This window comes from Canis lupus, chromosome 5 (genome assembly GCF_003254725.2).
Source record: "Canis lupus dingo isolate Sandy chromosome 5, ASM325472v2, whole genome shotgun sequence".
In the NCBI taxonomy this organism is placed as follows: Eukaryota; Metazoa; Chordata; class Mammalia; order Carnivora; family Canidae; genus Canis; species Canis lupus.
Window position 1 is genome coordinate 11,927,477 of NC_064247.1, and position 13,555 is coordinate 11,941,031.

At 42.2% G+C, this 13,555-nt stretch overlaps 1 long non-coding RNA gene across 1 annotated transcript; it reads left to right on the plus strand.

Annotated features, from left to right (window-relative positions):
* The first annotated feature begins 10,858 nt into the window (after positions 1-10,858).
* Positions 10,859-13,196, plus strand: LOC112671168 (uncharacterized). Its single transcript, XR_003143440.3, has 3 exons — positions 10,859-11,327; positions 11,880-11,947; positions 12,997-13,196. It is a non-coding gene; the product is annotated as an uncharacterized LOC112671168 (long non-coding RNA).
* The last annotated feature ends 359 nt before the right edge of the window (positions 13,197-13,555 follow it).

Below are 13,555 nucleotides of genomic sequence, written 5' to 3' on the forward strand. Positions count from 1 at the left end.
ATTTGTCATACTGATTGTGTTCTTATCACACTGACCTTGAGTGCCTTCCTCATGAGCTCTGTGCGCAGTTAGCTCTAGAATGATGAAACTGCAAAGAGATTGTTTCTCCTATCCACATGGGCCCCCAAAATGCTAGGTCAATCAGTGGAGGAAGTGGGCACTGAATCGACAGCTGACCAAATCCGTTTCATGACCTAGGGCAAGTGTTTTCCCACATCTCCAAGCCTCCTTCAGTTCCTTCATTTATAAAACAAAAGGGCATGTATGAGAGTCTTAGTTCTAAAATTATCCGTTTGGGTACCAGTGGTAGGATCTTTCAAATAGAAGTAGAAATTCAACCACCTCCAGGAAGAAACCGAGACAAGATGGACCACAATCCGGGTCGCAGGGAACTTTCCCACCCCAAAGATGATCTGAGAGTCAAATGGAGAGAAGGCTATACCCAGTCTCTGGAGTTATGTTCCTGCTTGCACCACATGTGCTGGCAGGGAAGGCAGTGAATTGTGAAAAAAGTCCTATTGTTGTTGTCATTGCATCAAGGACATCTCTCTGTTTCAGACATTCCAGAGCCAGTTGTCTTGTATGTGGGTATGGGTGTGGCACAACCAGTTTGAAAGATAAGAAGGCTCTTGGTTACACAATTAGTTGAAGCCGTGAAGAACCTCCCCTCCCCCATCCCACACATCCCACATGTTTCCTGCTGAGTTTCAGCCATGTTTGAAAGACAGTTATGGCTCTGGCCTCACTGGACTCCTTCACAGGGTACCCCTCCACCCCCCGCCCTGTGTGTACTGGTCTCTGCCACAGCCATTCTTGGACCTTTCTGAGACGGGGCACTGGGTCATCTTTATGGTGCCCCTCAAACAGGAAGGCCTAGCAAGGGCTTCTGGGAAATCTGGATTCTGATCTCTACTCTTTCCATCTAGGTGAGGTTTGGGCAAGTGAATGACCCTCCCAGGGAATGGGTTTCGACAAGTGTGAAATAGTAGAGATTTTATCTACTGTTTTATATAGAGAATTGGGTTGGCGAAAGAGGGAAGAGTGGAAGGATCTAACTTTATTGAGCACTTTTCACATGCAAGGTACTCTGCCGGCTGCTTATGCAATTATTCTGTTTAATGCTCATCTTAGGATAGGAAAATCAATACTCAGAGAGGTTAGGTGACCTGTTCAGAGTCACACAGCTTGTACACCGCAGAATCAGGATTCTACGGCACATCCACTGGATCTAAAGCCAGTGTTCTTTCTACCACATTATTGGGCCTTGGCATGGAATTAAGTGGGTGTATTCGGCACTGATGGGAACCCCCTTTCCCCTCTTTCCACTATTGCTAATTTGCTTTCTATAGGCTGCTAAGAAGGAGAATCTCAAACCTTGAGCCTTCTGGCTTTTACCTTTGCTGAAGACCAGATGCCAACTATTTTTCCCAGAGGGCATATTTTCTACAGAAAGAAGAAACTTTTGTTCAAATTGTCAAATTTGGGTATGGGGTGGCGGGTGGGGGGGGGGGGATGCAGTGTAAAAATTGCCCCAAAGACGAAGATCTAAGTATAAGTGAGCATTCATTTATCTGTGGTTACAGCTTGTCATTGTTTCTTTTGCTCTCTTTTCCTTTTTCTAAACATATTCTTCAAAAACTCCTTCTCACTGGGGGCCCTGGTGAGTGTTATGGTGTCCAGATTCCTGCTCTGGGGCCCTGGATTCACAAAGGCCAAGTTGACGTCCATTCTGCATCTGGCTTATTTGATGCCAGAGGAGCGCTGAGGTCTCCTGAGAGAGCCAGGAGAGATTTGCCTCCTGCAGAGGTTTGGATAAGCCCCAGCTAATCTCCATGGCTTCTTAAGGGCACACCTGCTTGTCTGCCAGCCAGCAGCCTCCTCGCTCATTTCCCGTGGGACGGCTGGGGTCAGAGGGCCTCCAGAAAGCCTTTTATCCCCCACCACCCGGCCAAGCCCCCCTCAACAGCACCTGGGTCCACACATAAGACTTTCTTTGAGGGGAGGTCTAGATGTTGTCCCTCCCAGAGTGGGGGCTGGTCCCCTTTCCTTTTTGAGGCAGCTTGCTTGTTCCTTCCTTCTAAATAAGCATTTAATTCAAGCTTTATCATTCATGGCTCAAACTTTATCCCACTGGGGCTAAGCTGATCTGAATTAGTTTCTGGGCTGCTGAGCTGTGAACACATAGTAGGTGCTCAGTAAATAAAGAAGATGTCTGATTGTGATCTGTTTGGGATTCCATGAAAGATCCACCATCTGCCTTCCACCTGTTTCGCTGCTGGGATGTGAGAGTAACACTGATAATATAACACGTCAGAGAAGTCAAGTCATTTCTGGTCAGTCGTGGGAGTTAGGGATTCTCTCTTCCTTCCTTTCCCAAATCACATTGTCCTTCTTAATTATCCTTTAGGAGTGGCTAGTAATGAAGTTGATTTGTATTCTACAAGCATTCTGCTTAAGTCAGGGACTGTTGTTTGACATAGGAAGCTCCCAGGTGTTGCTTGCTTGATCTTTCTTTCTTCTTTCTTTCTTTCTTTCTTTCTTTCTTTCTTTCTTTCTTTCTTTCTTTCTTCTTTCTTCTTTCTTCTTTTTCTTCTTCTTCTTTCTTTCTTTCTTTCTTTCTTTCTTTCTTCTTTCTTTCTTTCCTTCTTTCTCTCTCTCTCTTTTTTTCCTTCCTCCCTCCCTCCTTGTCTCCCTCTCTCTTCTTCCCTCTCCTGTCTGTTATTTTTTGTGTGTAAAATGGAAGCAGAGGTCATTTTTGAAGAGAGTACTATTAATGGCAATCTGTAAGGGTATTGCTGAAAAGAAGTTTTCAAAAAAACTGTAATCCTCTCTTCCTTTGAACTCACCAATTGTTCTGCAGGTTTGTAATTCCACTTGTCCCTAATTCCACTAATATTTGTTAAGCCCTTATTCTAAGTCCCTGGGCTGAGTAAGATGGGATGAATCCAGCCCCATGGAAACCAGTTTACCTAGGGAGATAGGCCATTGGAATTACATGATACAGCCACGTGTGGGTTGGTGGCATATTTGAGTGTTAAAGAAGGGAGTGGGATAAAGAAACATTTATTCATCTGTTTGTGGGCATGATATCACAAGCTTCTACATACTTCAGTTATTTTCCCCAAACCATACCAGGTACACAGCATCATCCCCATATAAAAGATGAGGAAATAGAAGTTCAAAAGTTTGAGTCACTTGCTAAGTTGGTTGTAGTGCAAAAACTATAGCCTGGGTGATATAACTAGTATTTGGAAATCCAGGTATAATTTGAACTTCACACTGGATCTGAATAACCCTCAGATTCTATCCTATTCCATTGACACAGAAAAGCACCTGTCATGGAGGCAGAGAATTCTGTGTAGGGAACCCCTTTAAATAGTTAATACTGTAAAGTGATTTTTATTATTTTATTATTTTTAAATTTTTATTATTTTTAAAGGGGGGAGGCACATAAAGATAATTTACCGGCCAGCTGCAAATCTTCCCTTGTAGTTTGGATTGTATACATAGCAGGGTATGTGGTGACTTGAAACTATGAGGTTTAGTTATTTTAGCTGGAGCATGCTACCTCTTCCTCTGCCTGCAGCATCCTTGTTCGGATGCTTCCTGCTTGTGGAAATGCTTTGGCATTGTCTCTTGCCTGATATGTACACAAATAGATGTTCCACACCCCCCTTTTCCCCAGTGGAGCGCACAAACAGCAAGCAGACAGACACTATCTGAGAGCCTGTAGCTCAGTGCCCATAATATTGTGGCAGAAAGTAGAAAATAAAGCAGCCAGTGCTGGGTGCAGGATAATAGCATAATAGGATAAGTGTGAGAGAGTCAGGAGGCGGTAATGGCCCTGGAGATGTAGAAATTCTGGGAAAGTAGGGCGGTATAAAAGCGGAGACACCATCTGTGGGATCCAGGCAGTTGTGAGAGATTCTGAATGACACAATATGGAGATCTGTTACACAACACACCAAATAGTAGTAAAGTAATCATCTGGCCTTACAATCGCCAGACACTGTTTGTTGGAAATGCCACCTTCCTGGCCATCACCACCAGGGTAGCTGCAGATAAATGGCAAGGGTATAAATTGCCTCTTCCTCCAGCTAGATAAGATTAGAGAAAGTGGGAATCCCAAAAATTGATGCCTCTTTTCTTCCTTCTGCACTTAACCAGCAGTGGGCACAGGGCGCCTGGGTGGCTCAGTGGTTGAGCATCTGCCTTTGGCTCGGGTTGTGATCCCAGGGTCCTGAGATCGAGTCCCACATTGGGCACCACATGGGGAGCCTGCTTTTCCCTCTGCCTGTGTCTCTGCCTCTTTCTGTGTCTCTCATGAATAAGTAAATAAAATCTTACAAAAAAAAAAAAAAACCGCAGTGAGCACGACACATGCCCTCACCCCATATCCCTCAAGGACAATAAACAGGTAGATCAGAAAGGATTGAGACAGAAACTCCACTGTGCTGAATGTACACATGTAAAGCAATGATTGGCTTTTTATGTAGATCATCTCATTTGTTCCTCAGTGTGCTTCTTTGAGGTAGGTAGGGCATGATGCCAATTTTAAAGATGAAGACACTGAGCTTCAGAGAAGGAAAATGACTTGACTCACACAAGTTTACCTGGTGGAGGAGCTGCTACATGCTGTGTTCTCCAGAGGCGGACCAATCTGTGGGTGCATTGTGTCTGCTCATCTGCAATCCTTTCCCAAATAGACATTATCCATGAAAATTTCTTTTGACATGGAATGCTTCTCTTTAAGTCTCTGGAAATCTGGAATAAGCTAACCAACCAACTACTCAACTAATCAACTTTCAAGTCATTGGAATGATTCTTCTGTATGCCAGTTTTAGGCACAAGCAAGAGAGGAGAGGCAAAGCACTTAGTTAAGGAATTTCTACTCTACTGCCCGATGACTGCTAAAGTTGACAATGATGACCTAAAGGTGTGGCAAGGATCTAAATCTATTAAAGGAGGCCCAAAGAAGAGCATAGAAGAAAGAGTACTGGTTTTGAATGTTGTAAGAATATAGGCGTGCGTCCCTATGCAGCCACACAGGTCCTGCTCTGGGCAAACTGATCACTGTAACCTCAGTTCCATCAGCTGGAAGGTAGGTGTGTGGTATCTCGAAGGTGGTTGTGAGAAATTGATAAGCTAGTGTGTGGATAAATCACCCAGCACAGGGAGTTACTCATCAGACCTGCTGATTAAATCCTAGTTTCCTTCCTAAGGCAGAAGAGTAAGTTTTAATCACAGGTAGAATGAAGTAGATATTACTCATTTTGAATTTTTTCCATTTTTATCACAAGTGCCACATCTGTGAAATGGGTCAAGAGGATTGGGGAGACACAGAGCATTTGCATCCGCAGAAGGGTCCTGACAGCATGCTCCCAATATGGAGTTTTAAGTCCCGGCAATTGACTCTGCCTCCTGCATAATTTTTGCTTCTTTTGGTATAGGTTCTCAAAACAATATGTTATCTATTGAACAACAGCAACAATTACAATAAAAATATGGAGATGTGAGCAACCCACAGTAGAATTTGCCAGTTATCCCCTTAATTCAACAACCCAGCTTTCTCTGAGTGGACTTAGCCAAGAGAAGCATAGGGCATAATATGACGCTTCAATCTCTATGCCTCTGCAATTCCCTGTAATCCATTGTTCTGTGCCTCTAGCCTCCACCAAGACAGCTCGATGGCCTTTAGAAATATGTGTCCTTATTTCTATGCATCCAGATGGGTCAAGTGCACACCAGTGACCCTGACATGATGAAGACCACGAGGAAGAGAAAGGCATAGGTAAACATATTTAGTTGCAGTTACAAGTGAGCCCTATACAGAGCTGTGTGGCATAGATTTAAGGCCACTGTTGGACTTTGTAATGTGTCAGCATTGGTGTGAGTCTTGGGGTAACCACTTACAAGCCTGGGATGTTGGGAATATGGCTTAACTTCTCCAAGCTCTCATTTTCTTAAGAGTAAATTGGACCTGGCTCATGTAATAAGTTCCCAGTAGGTTTAAGTCATTAAATACAATTTGCTTGATGTTTATCCTGCTGTTCATAACTTCACTTAACCACCTCCCAATCTCTTCAGAGACTGAGGTATGCTTTATTCCCAACATTCTCAAAATAGTTCATGCTCTCAGTGTTTTCTCCTTGAGTCAGCCAGATGGGCACTAAGCTATTTGGGGCTTCTCAGTTGCAGACAACACAATAGCTGTAGGACCACCGCTGGCTCCTGCTCTTTCTCTCTCCCTCATTCTTCCCTCCTACGAAGGAAGAAGATGTCACGGGGGCAATGCCAGTGTGGCAGATGTAGGGCTTCCTTCAGGAGACCTGAGCACGGATAGCATTTTATTTGAACTTGCAATGATTTGTTTCTCACTGCAGACATTACTCTTTAGCATTATTGATCTCCTCTGTCTACTGAGCCCCGTCAGACGTCTTTGACCCTGGTTTGCACCAGGAGCAGTCAAGGGGCCGCCTGAGACTGTCTGGCATTGTGATTGAATTCAGCTTCTCTTAATGTTTGCATATGCCATGTAGTTCTGCCTTGAAAAGGTTTGTACCATTGAGGGTGGGCTCCAGGGTCCATCTGCATCCTTTCTGTCATACTTCTCACTACAGTAGCAGCTTCTGTCCCCTGGAATCTTTTTCCTGTGTGGCTTCCACTGTCCCAGGGAGGGAAGGGCGCTGGAAGTTTGTGTCTCTTCTTTAAGAAGTTGACCAGTATAGTTTCAGAATGAAAGTAGGAGGGGCTGGAGAAGACATTAGTGAATCAGCACATAGAATCGAAATGATAGGGTGAGATAAAGGGAAGAAAGGGGAGTCTATACTAAAAGTCAGGATGCTGTCATTTTTCTTTGTGTCTCCTTAGAGTTGAAAGTTTTCCTGAATTACTTTCTAGGGTGTTCATGAGAAAAGATGTCAGGGGAGTTTTTTCTTTACCTTTACCATTCAAAGAACATGTAGGGATATCAGTGCTCCTCCACCTCCCACACAAAGTGTTCTTGCCCATCAAATATCTCTACCCCAGCTTGCCACGTTTCATGAGCTCAAATCCATTTCTATTCTCTTTTAATTTGGATCCAAGCCACCTGCCCTTTGTACTGTCTCATGATTATTGCTTCCAGACACTTTAGGCCCTAAGGTCACTCAGACAGAAGAGTAATATCCCTGGGGGAGGTAGACTCGCCCTGCTTGAAACATTTAATTTTCATAAGAGAGTGATGATAACTTGAATAAGGAGCAAGTATATTGCAGAGAATTAGGCTTCTGGACCACAGAGAAAAGATCAATAAAGGCTCTGTGTGCATGGTGAAGTAAATCAAAGAGTTGGGGTAATTACTTAAGAAATTTGCTCCAAAGCCTCTGCTCAGGAGGGGCTTAATTTGATTGCTTACTTTAAATTTATTGTCCATTCAATTCATCAACTCAATCAGATTCTACTTGTATAGGCCCAGTCTGTGTGTGTGTGCGTGTGTGTATTTTTCCAGAAGGGTGGAGACAGAGTGATGATCATCTACCAATAATCTAATCTTTATTCTAAAATCCATTTCATTGCAGAATGGGCAATATTATCAAAATTGTGAACAAATCAGTGTGTTACATTATGGTTCCTAGAAGGTGAAAAACAAATAGTTGGCTACCACACCATAACCCTTAGAGTTTTCTCTGTATGATATAATCATTTTATGTTTTTGCTGGCATGGCTAGCACCAAGCATCCCAGTGCATCACGTGCACTCTGTTGCTTTAACTTGTTTCCATGGCAACCTCAACATTCTCCCACAGTAACAAAATTTAAATATGTATCTATGAATTTGAAGAAACATAAAACCCTCCTAGCATCAGTCTGTTTCATATAGTGTTCTGAGATAATTTCCATAATAACAATTACTGGATATAATTTCATGAGATGCAATCCATCGTGAATCTTTTCCTTGAAATGCACAAAATAATCAGGCTCTTTCATAGGCAAATGGGTGAATGCCCTATTTAGTTATTTATCACCTCTGGAATGGATGTGTATACCACTGTGTTAGGCTTATGTATTAGTTAGGGCATACTCTGGTAACAAATAGTCCCTAAAACCCATAAAGAAAATTTTAAAATAGAAGTATATTTCTCCTTCTTTTTTTTTTAAATTTTTTAATTTATTTATGATAGTCATCAGAGAGAGAGAGAGAGGCAGAGACACAGGCAGAGGGAGAAGCAGGCTCCTTGCACCGGGAGCCCGATGTGGGATTCGATCCTGGGTCTCCAGGATCGTGCCCCAGGCCAAAGGCAAGTGCCAAACCGCTGCGCCACCCAGGGATCCCATATTTCTCCTTCTTATATAGCCAAATGAATTATTTCTAGTCCAGAGTAGCTTTCTTCCATGCAAGGATTCCTGAGCCCTCATCAGGCTGGTAGCATCTTGCCTAGTCAAGTTTTGCACCTACCTGATAGCAGGCAAAAGACAGTTGTGATATGTGCTATGCTACAAAAACCTTAAGGTGAAGTGTGTCACTTCTGCTCATGTTCCATTGACTAAGACTAGTCCTATGGCCACACCTACATATAAATGGAGCTAGAAAAAGTAGTTGCTGGCTTGGCAGGAACTTCTCAGAACACCTCTGCATGAGAGAGGGAGAATCATGAGTGTTAGTAGATAGCTAGCTGGCTCTGCCACTGACTGTGTAGTTAAACAGAAAGGAGAGGAGGACATGCTTCAGACACATGAGAGGTTCATAGTTTTGGGGGAGAAAGTCATGTAATCTGTAAGTGCTGTAGTAAAAAAAATGAGCCAAGTGGCCTGGGAGTGGCTATTTCTGCTTGGCAGGATTGGGAAGGTTGGTGGCACTGCCTTTATGGTAACTGTATCTTGGGCTGATAGGGAGAACCATCTTATAGTAATTTTTAAATAATAGACTTGCTTAGAAGCATGTGTGTGGGAGTGGAAGGCCGGAGGAGATGGGAATGAACAGGAATAATTAGATAATGTCATTGTCCTGGTGGTTCTTAAGCGATAAGCTTCTACTTGTCCCTTACCCTCCGCATGCCTTATCACGAGTGGGTGACCTTGATGAGACATTTTCAGCACAGTATCTGTGGTTCCTTTTAATCTCCTGTCATTTGCTATCACTGTCAGCATGACCTAGCTCCAGTGAAAAATTCAGCTTTCATTTCAGCCTTCCCAAGAATGCTAAATTATGACGAAATGTCAGGATGGGAGGAAGTCATAAACTGTGGACACACTACTTAAGGGGGTGATTAAAGGACACTGAGATCTCTTCCTTCAAAATTATAAGGACTAAGAAGACCTGTATTTTGACCTTCTGAATCTTCTTACAGTCTGAGTTGCTATAACTTGTCACTTTAGCACCATCTTTCTCTCATACTGGTCGCTGGTATACTCTAGCCAGATGAATTGCAATGGACAGTTACTTGCCTGGAGTAGGAATGACTTCCAGTTGCCTGTCTACCAAAAGGCATAAGACTCCAGACATAGCTTTCACTGGTGAGTGGGGGCGATTGGTGGGTTTATGGTTGTGATGTTCTTTGGTGTCTGTTCATGAAACAGATACCAAAATGAAATGGTCTCCATGAAAATGTTTTGAAAAGTTACAATGACTTCAGTACAAATGAAAGAAGGTACAGAATAATTGTTACCCATATTTCAAATGGAGACTTTCCCTAGTGACATTTATTTGAAGCGCTTCAATCAATCTCTCTAACCTAAGGAAAAGCAGAAGTTGGATTTGTGTGAAACATTTTTAGTGATTCTATGGAATGCTAGTCAACCACAGTGAGCATAGCAAGAGATTGAGATGGATTTAAAAAAAAAAAAGACATCATCCTTAAGTATTTGGAGTTTAGGAGACACTAACGAACACAAAATAACTGATAAAATATTAATGCAAATATATAAATAGGCAATAGAAATTGAGGCAGGTATTCAGATAAATTGGATCAAAACCCCTTACCTATGAATTACTATATATTTTTATATATTTTCTCATACAACAGATTAGTTTTCTCTTTTTGAAAGATTTTTAAGGAAGCTTGTGGCCCTTAGATTCTTTGCTTCTTCTTTACTCCAAAATAGTCTCTTGACAGCTGAGTCTTTCTTTGTATAAATCTGTAAGTGGATAGCTGAAATGGTGTCCCACATCACATATTCTTCTACAGGTCTTGGATTCTAAGGGTATGCACTGAGGATTTGTTCTTTTTATTATGATTGCTTGTGATATACCTCACATTTGATTAATTGCATGGTGGAAGCTTTAATCATGTTACGACCCCTCTGTCCCCCGTTCCCTTTCCTCTAAGCTCTTGTCTGCCTTCCATCCTACACTTTCTTCCCTAGACTTTAATCTTTCCACATTCAGTTCTTGGAGTAAAAACTGTACAGAAATACCCATGAGAGAGATTTGAGTTTCTAGACCTCAGCAAAGACCAAATCTCTTTTCATTTATGTCTGTTACACTAATGACATACTGGTTGAACAATATAATGTTTTTACTGAGGCTTTATTTTCAGTTTTGACTGTTGATGGGATAGGTGACCCCAAATTTCTAAGGCATGATGGGGCCTAAAGTTACTTACCTCAGCTTTGTCCAGGAAAGGATTCCACTAATGATAGATATTTCATTTGATGAACTGGGGCCAGGGAAGCTTATCATCAGGGCTCTGGGAGCACAGAAGAACACTGCAAGGTGTATGGATCACTGAGAGGGTGACTGACATTGTTTCAGGAGCTTCTCCATGTACTCAACAGGAAGCCTCTCCAGGAGGGATGGAATGTTCCAGTGATGTCCACCTCATAGAATAATCTCATGATTTTCTTGTGAGGTCATTGAATTTTACGATTCCACAGTTGTAGGTGATTTTAGAAGTCATTTAGCCTTCCTTTTCAACAATTGAAAGACTTCCCCATATGGTATCCTTGAATAAGGGCCATTCAGCCTCTGCGTGGACTCTGAAGTCATGTCACTAGGAACATGCTGTCATTTTATCTCTCTCCCAACTAATTATAAGTTTCAAGAAGAGCTCTGAGTGGGTAATGTTAAGATCAACTGGCTAATGTAGATACCAACCAGAGTTTTAATTATAGCTGTGGCAAATTTTCTGCATTTAGTGTTGATGAGGATCTACAGACTGTTAACTGTTTTGATAATAAGAAAGCAACCTGCAGTGTTGGAAAAGAAAACCTTCTTTAGTATCACATATATAGCCAATTCAAGGCCTTTTTCAAACCTCAAATGCCCCTATTCTGGAGATGTTTGAATGTGGATTGACAACCAGTCTGGAAAAGAATTGGGACACTGACTGACACAGATATCGATATCCAGTAATAAATTCTTATTCTCATCCTTTTTTGGGAGGGAGGGGTGTCATATTCTTTTATTCCCTTCTAATGCCCGTTCTTTGTTTTCTCCTACTATTCTTTCCAACTCTGGTCTCTTCTCCTCTACATAGTCACCTTTTGATTAACTGCAACAATTAAAAAGTCTAGACTATCTTTACCCAGTATTATCACACATATTACTAATATGGAATGTATGTATCTTGGGGGAAAACTAATTATGAATTTATATCCAGCAAAATCAGTTTTAGAGGGATGTGCATGTGTGTGCACACGCACACATGCATTTGTGCCTTTGTGTGTGTAGAGAGGAATTATAATGTTAATCAAACACTCACATTTTAGAATTACCATCCTCCAAAACTTCTCTGTAGCAATGCTCCTCTACATTTAGGACCAGCCATCTACAATACATCATGCCTTAAATTTCTGTGGCCTTAGGAATAGGTATAAAATATGTCGATCATGAATGTGTTGCTTTTAAAAGTCCCAGAACATCAACACGTCTTATTATTCAATGTCACATTGTTTTTGCAGCTCACCTGGACTGGGCTGTGTCACATCTTGTGCAGATCAGCTGGTGGCTGCTTTCAGGGCTTACTCAGGTATCTATTTATCTAGCTAATGCTAGGAAAATGGCAGTGATAAATAATCATGTACTTCCTGGGAGCACAAGTGTATTTCCAGGGGTCAAGCGCATTGAGTGGCCTGCTGACGCTCTCTAAAGGAGAAATCAGGAGCCACAAGGTGGGACAATAGAAAAAGCTGAAAGTTAAGTAGGAGGCAGATTGGGTCTGAGCTGGGAGGTGCTGAGTAGCAGGACCTTGTTCTCTCGTGCTTTCTAACAAATAGTCTTTCACAGCAGTGCATGAACTTGGTGAACATATAACCTTGGAACCTAGTAGTGCCCGCCCTTTGAGAGGGGTCTGGGTCCTCTGTAGCTGCTTGTGTCAGAGCGAAATGTGGTAGGAAACCCTAGAAGAAAGCTCCTTCATTGTTCCTGAGACACGTTTTTGTCATCTTTCTCCCTCAGAGGCATTTTCTGTAATTATCTACTTTGCCACTTAAAAAGCCCTTTTCTGGCATTCACTAATGAAGCTCATAGTTCCATGGATTGTGCTCCCCATTTTTCAGAGCTCGGGTTATTAGATGCAGAGAGGTTAGGGTAATTGCCCAAGAGCAGACTGTTTCAATCTGAAATGAACCTAGACATTTAGGATGCTAGTTCTAAAATGTTATATTCACTTTCTGGCCCCCAATTGCAATTCTTTTATGTGTGGCTTATGGAGTAATTTATTTATTCATTCAACACACATTTACTGCATATCATTTTGTAGTAGTTAGATGGTAGGGAGATTGATATGTAATATATAATGTGGTCTCCACCATCAAGGACTTCACACTGAAAGGAGAGAGAGATGTGAATAAAAATAATTATAACATGGCATGACTGATGTAGTAAGAGAGGGATAATAAGTGAACAGGTGCAGGTGACATGAGCCCCAATTCTGCCTTGGTACTGAGGAGGCTAGAGGAGGTGGGCAGAACCCTGAAGGGTTAGCAGGAATTTACCAGACCATCCAAAAGGGGAAATGGCATCTCCATAATGAGCTGTCCAGGCAATGTCCAGTGACATCCTCTCTTCTTTTCCTAGAAATCTCCTTGCCTAGAAGGTCAGAACCAGCTGATGTGAGTTGTTTCATTGTCCCTCCAAATCAAAGTATCTCTGTATCTCCATCCGTCTCCTCTTCCTTCTTGAATCAGAAACTAGAGCACCTGCTGGAGCCACCCCATGCAAGCTGTCCATATTCTCTGCCCATTCATAAATTGTTCACAACTGTCTCTTGAATCTTTGCTCTTTCTTCACGTGTAAGTTCCAGTTGGATAACAAACAAGGGGATCCTTGTCTGGGAGGGGAAGATTCCTTTGAACTAACATTCTCTCTTGCCTCCCTTTTGTTACTAACATTTTCAAAAGGTAAGTCTACAGTGATTAGAGTCATTTTGCTGCCAACCCTTGTCATTTGGTTTTACCCTCCACTCTTCATGGGGATTGTCTCCCTTGTCTGTACTCCTTACTGTGCCACATCCTGGTTGTTCTCAAGGCTTCTCTACTTTTCCATCATGGTAATATTTGACATGGCTAGCTGTTACCAACCTTTCTTTAACACTCTTTGCTCTTGCTTCCATGACACAGCATGCTACTGCTTCTCT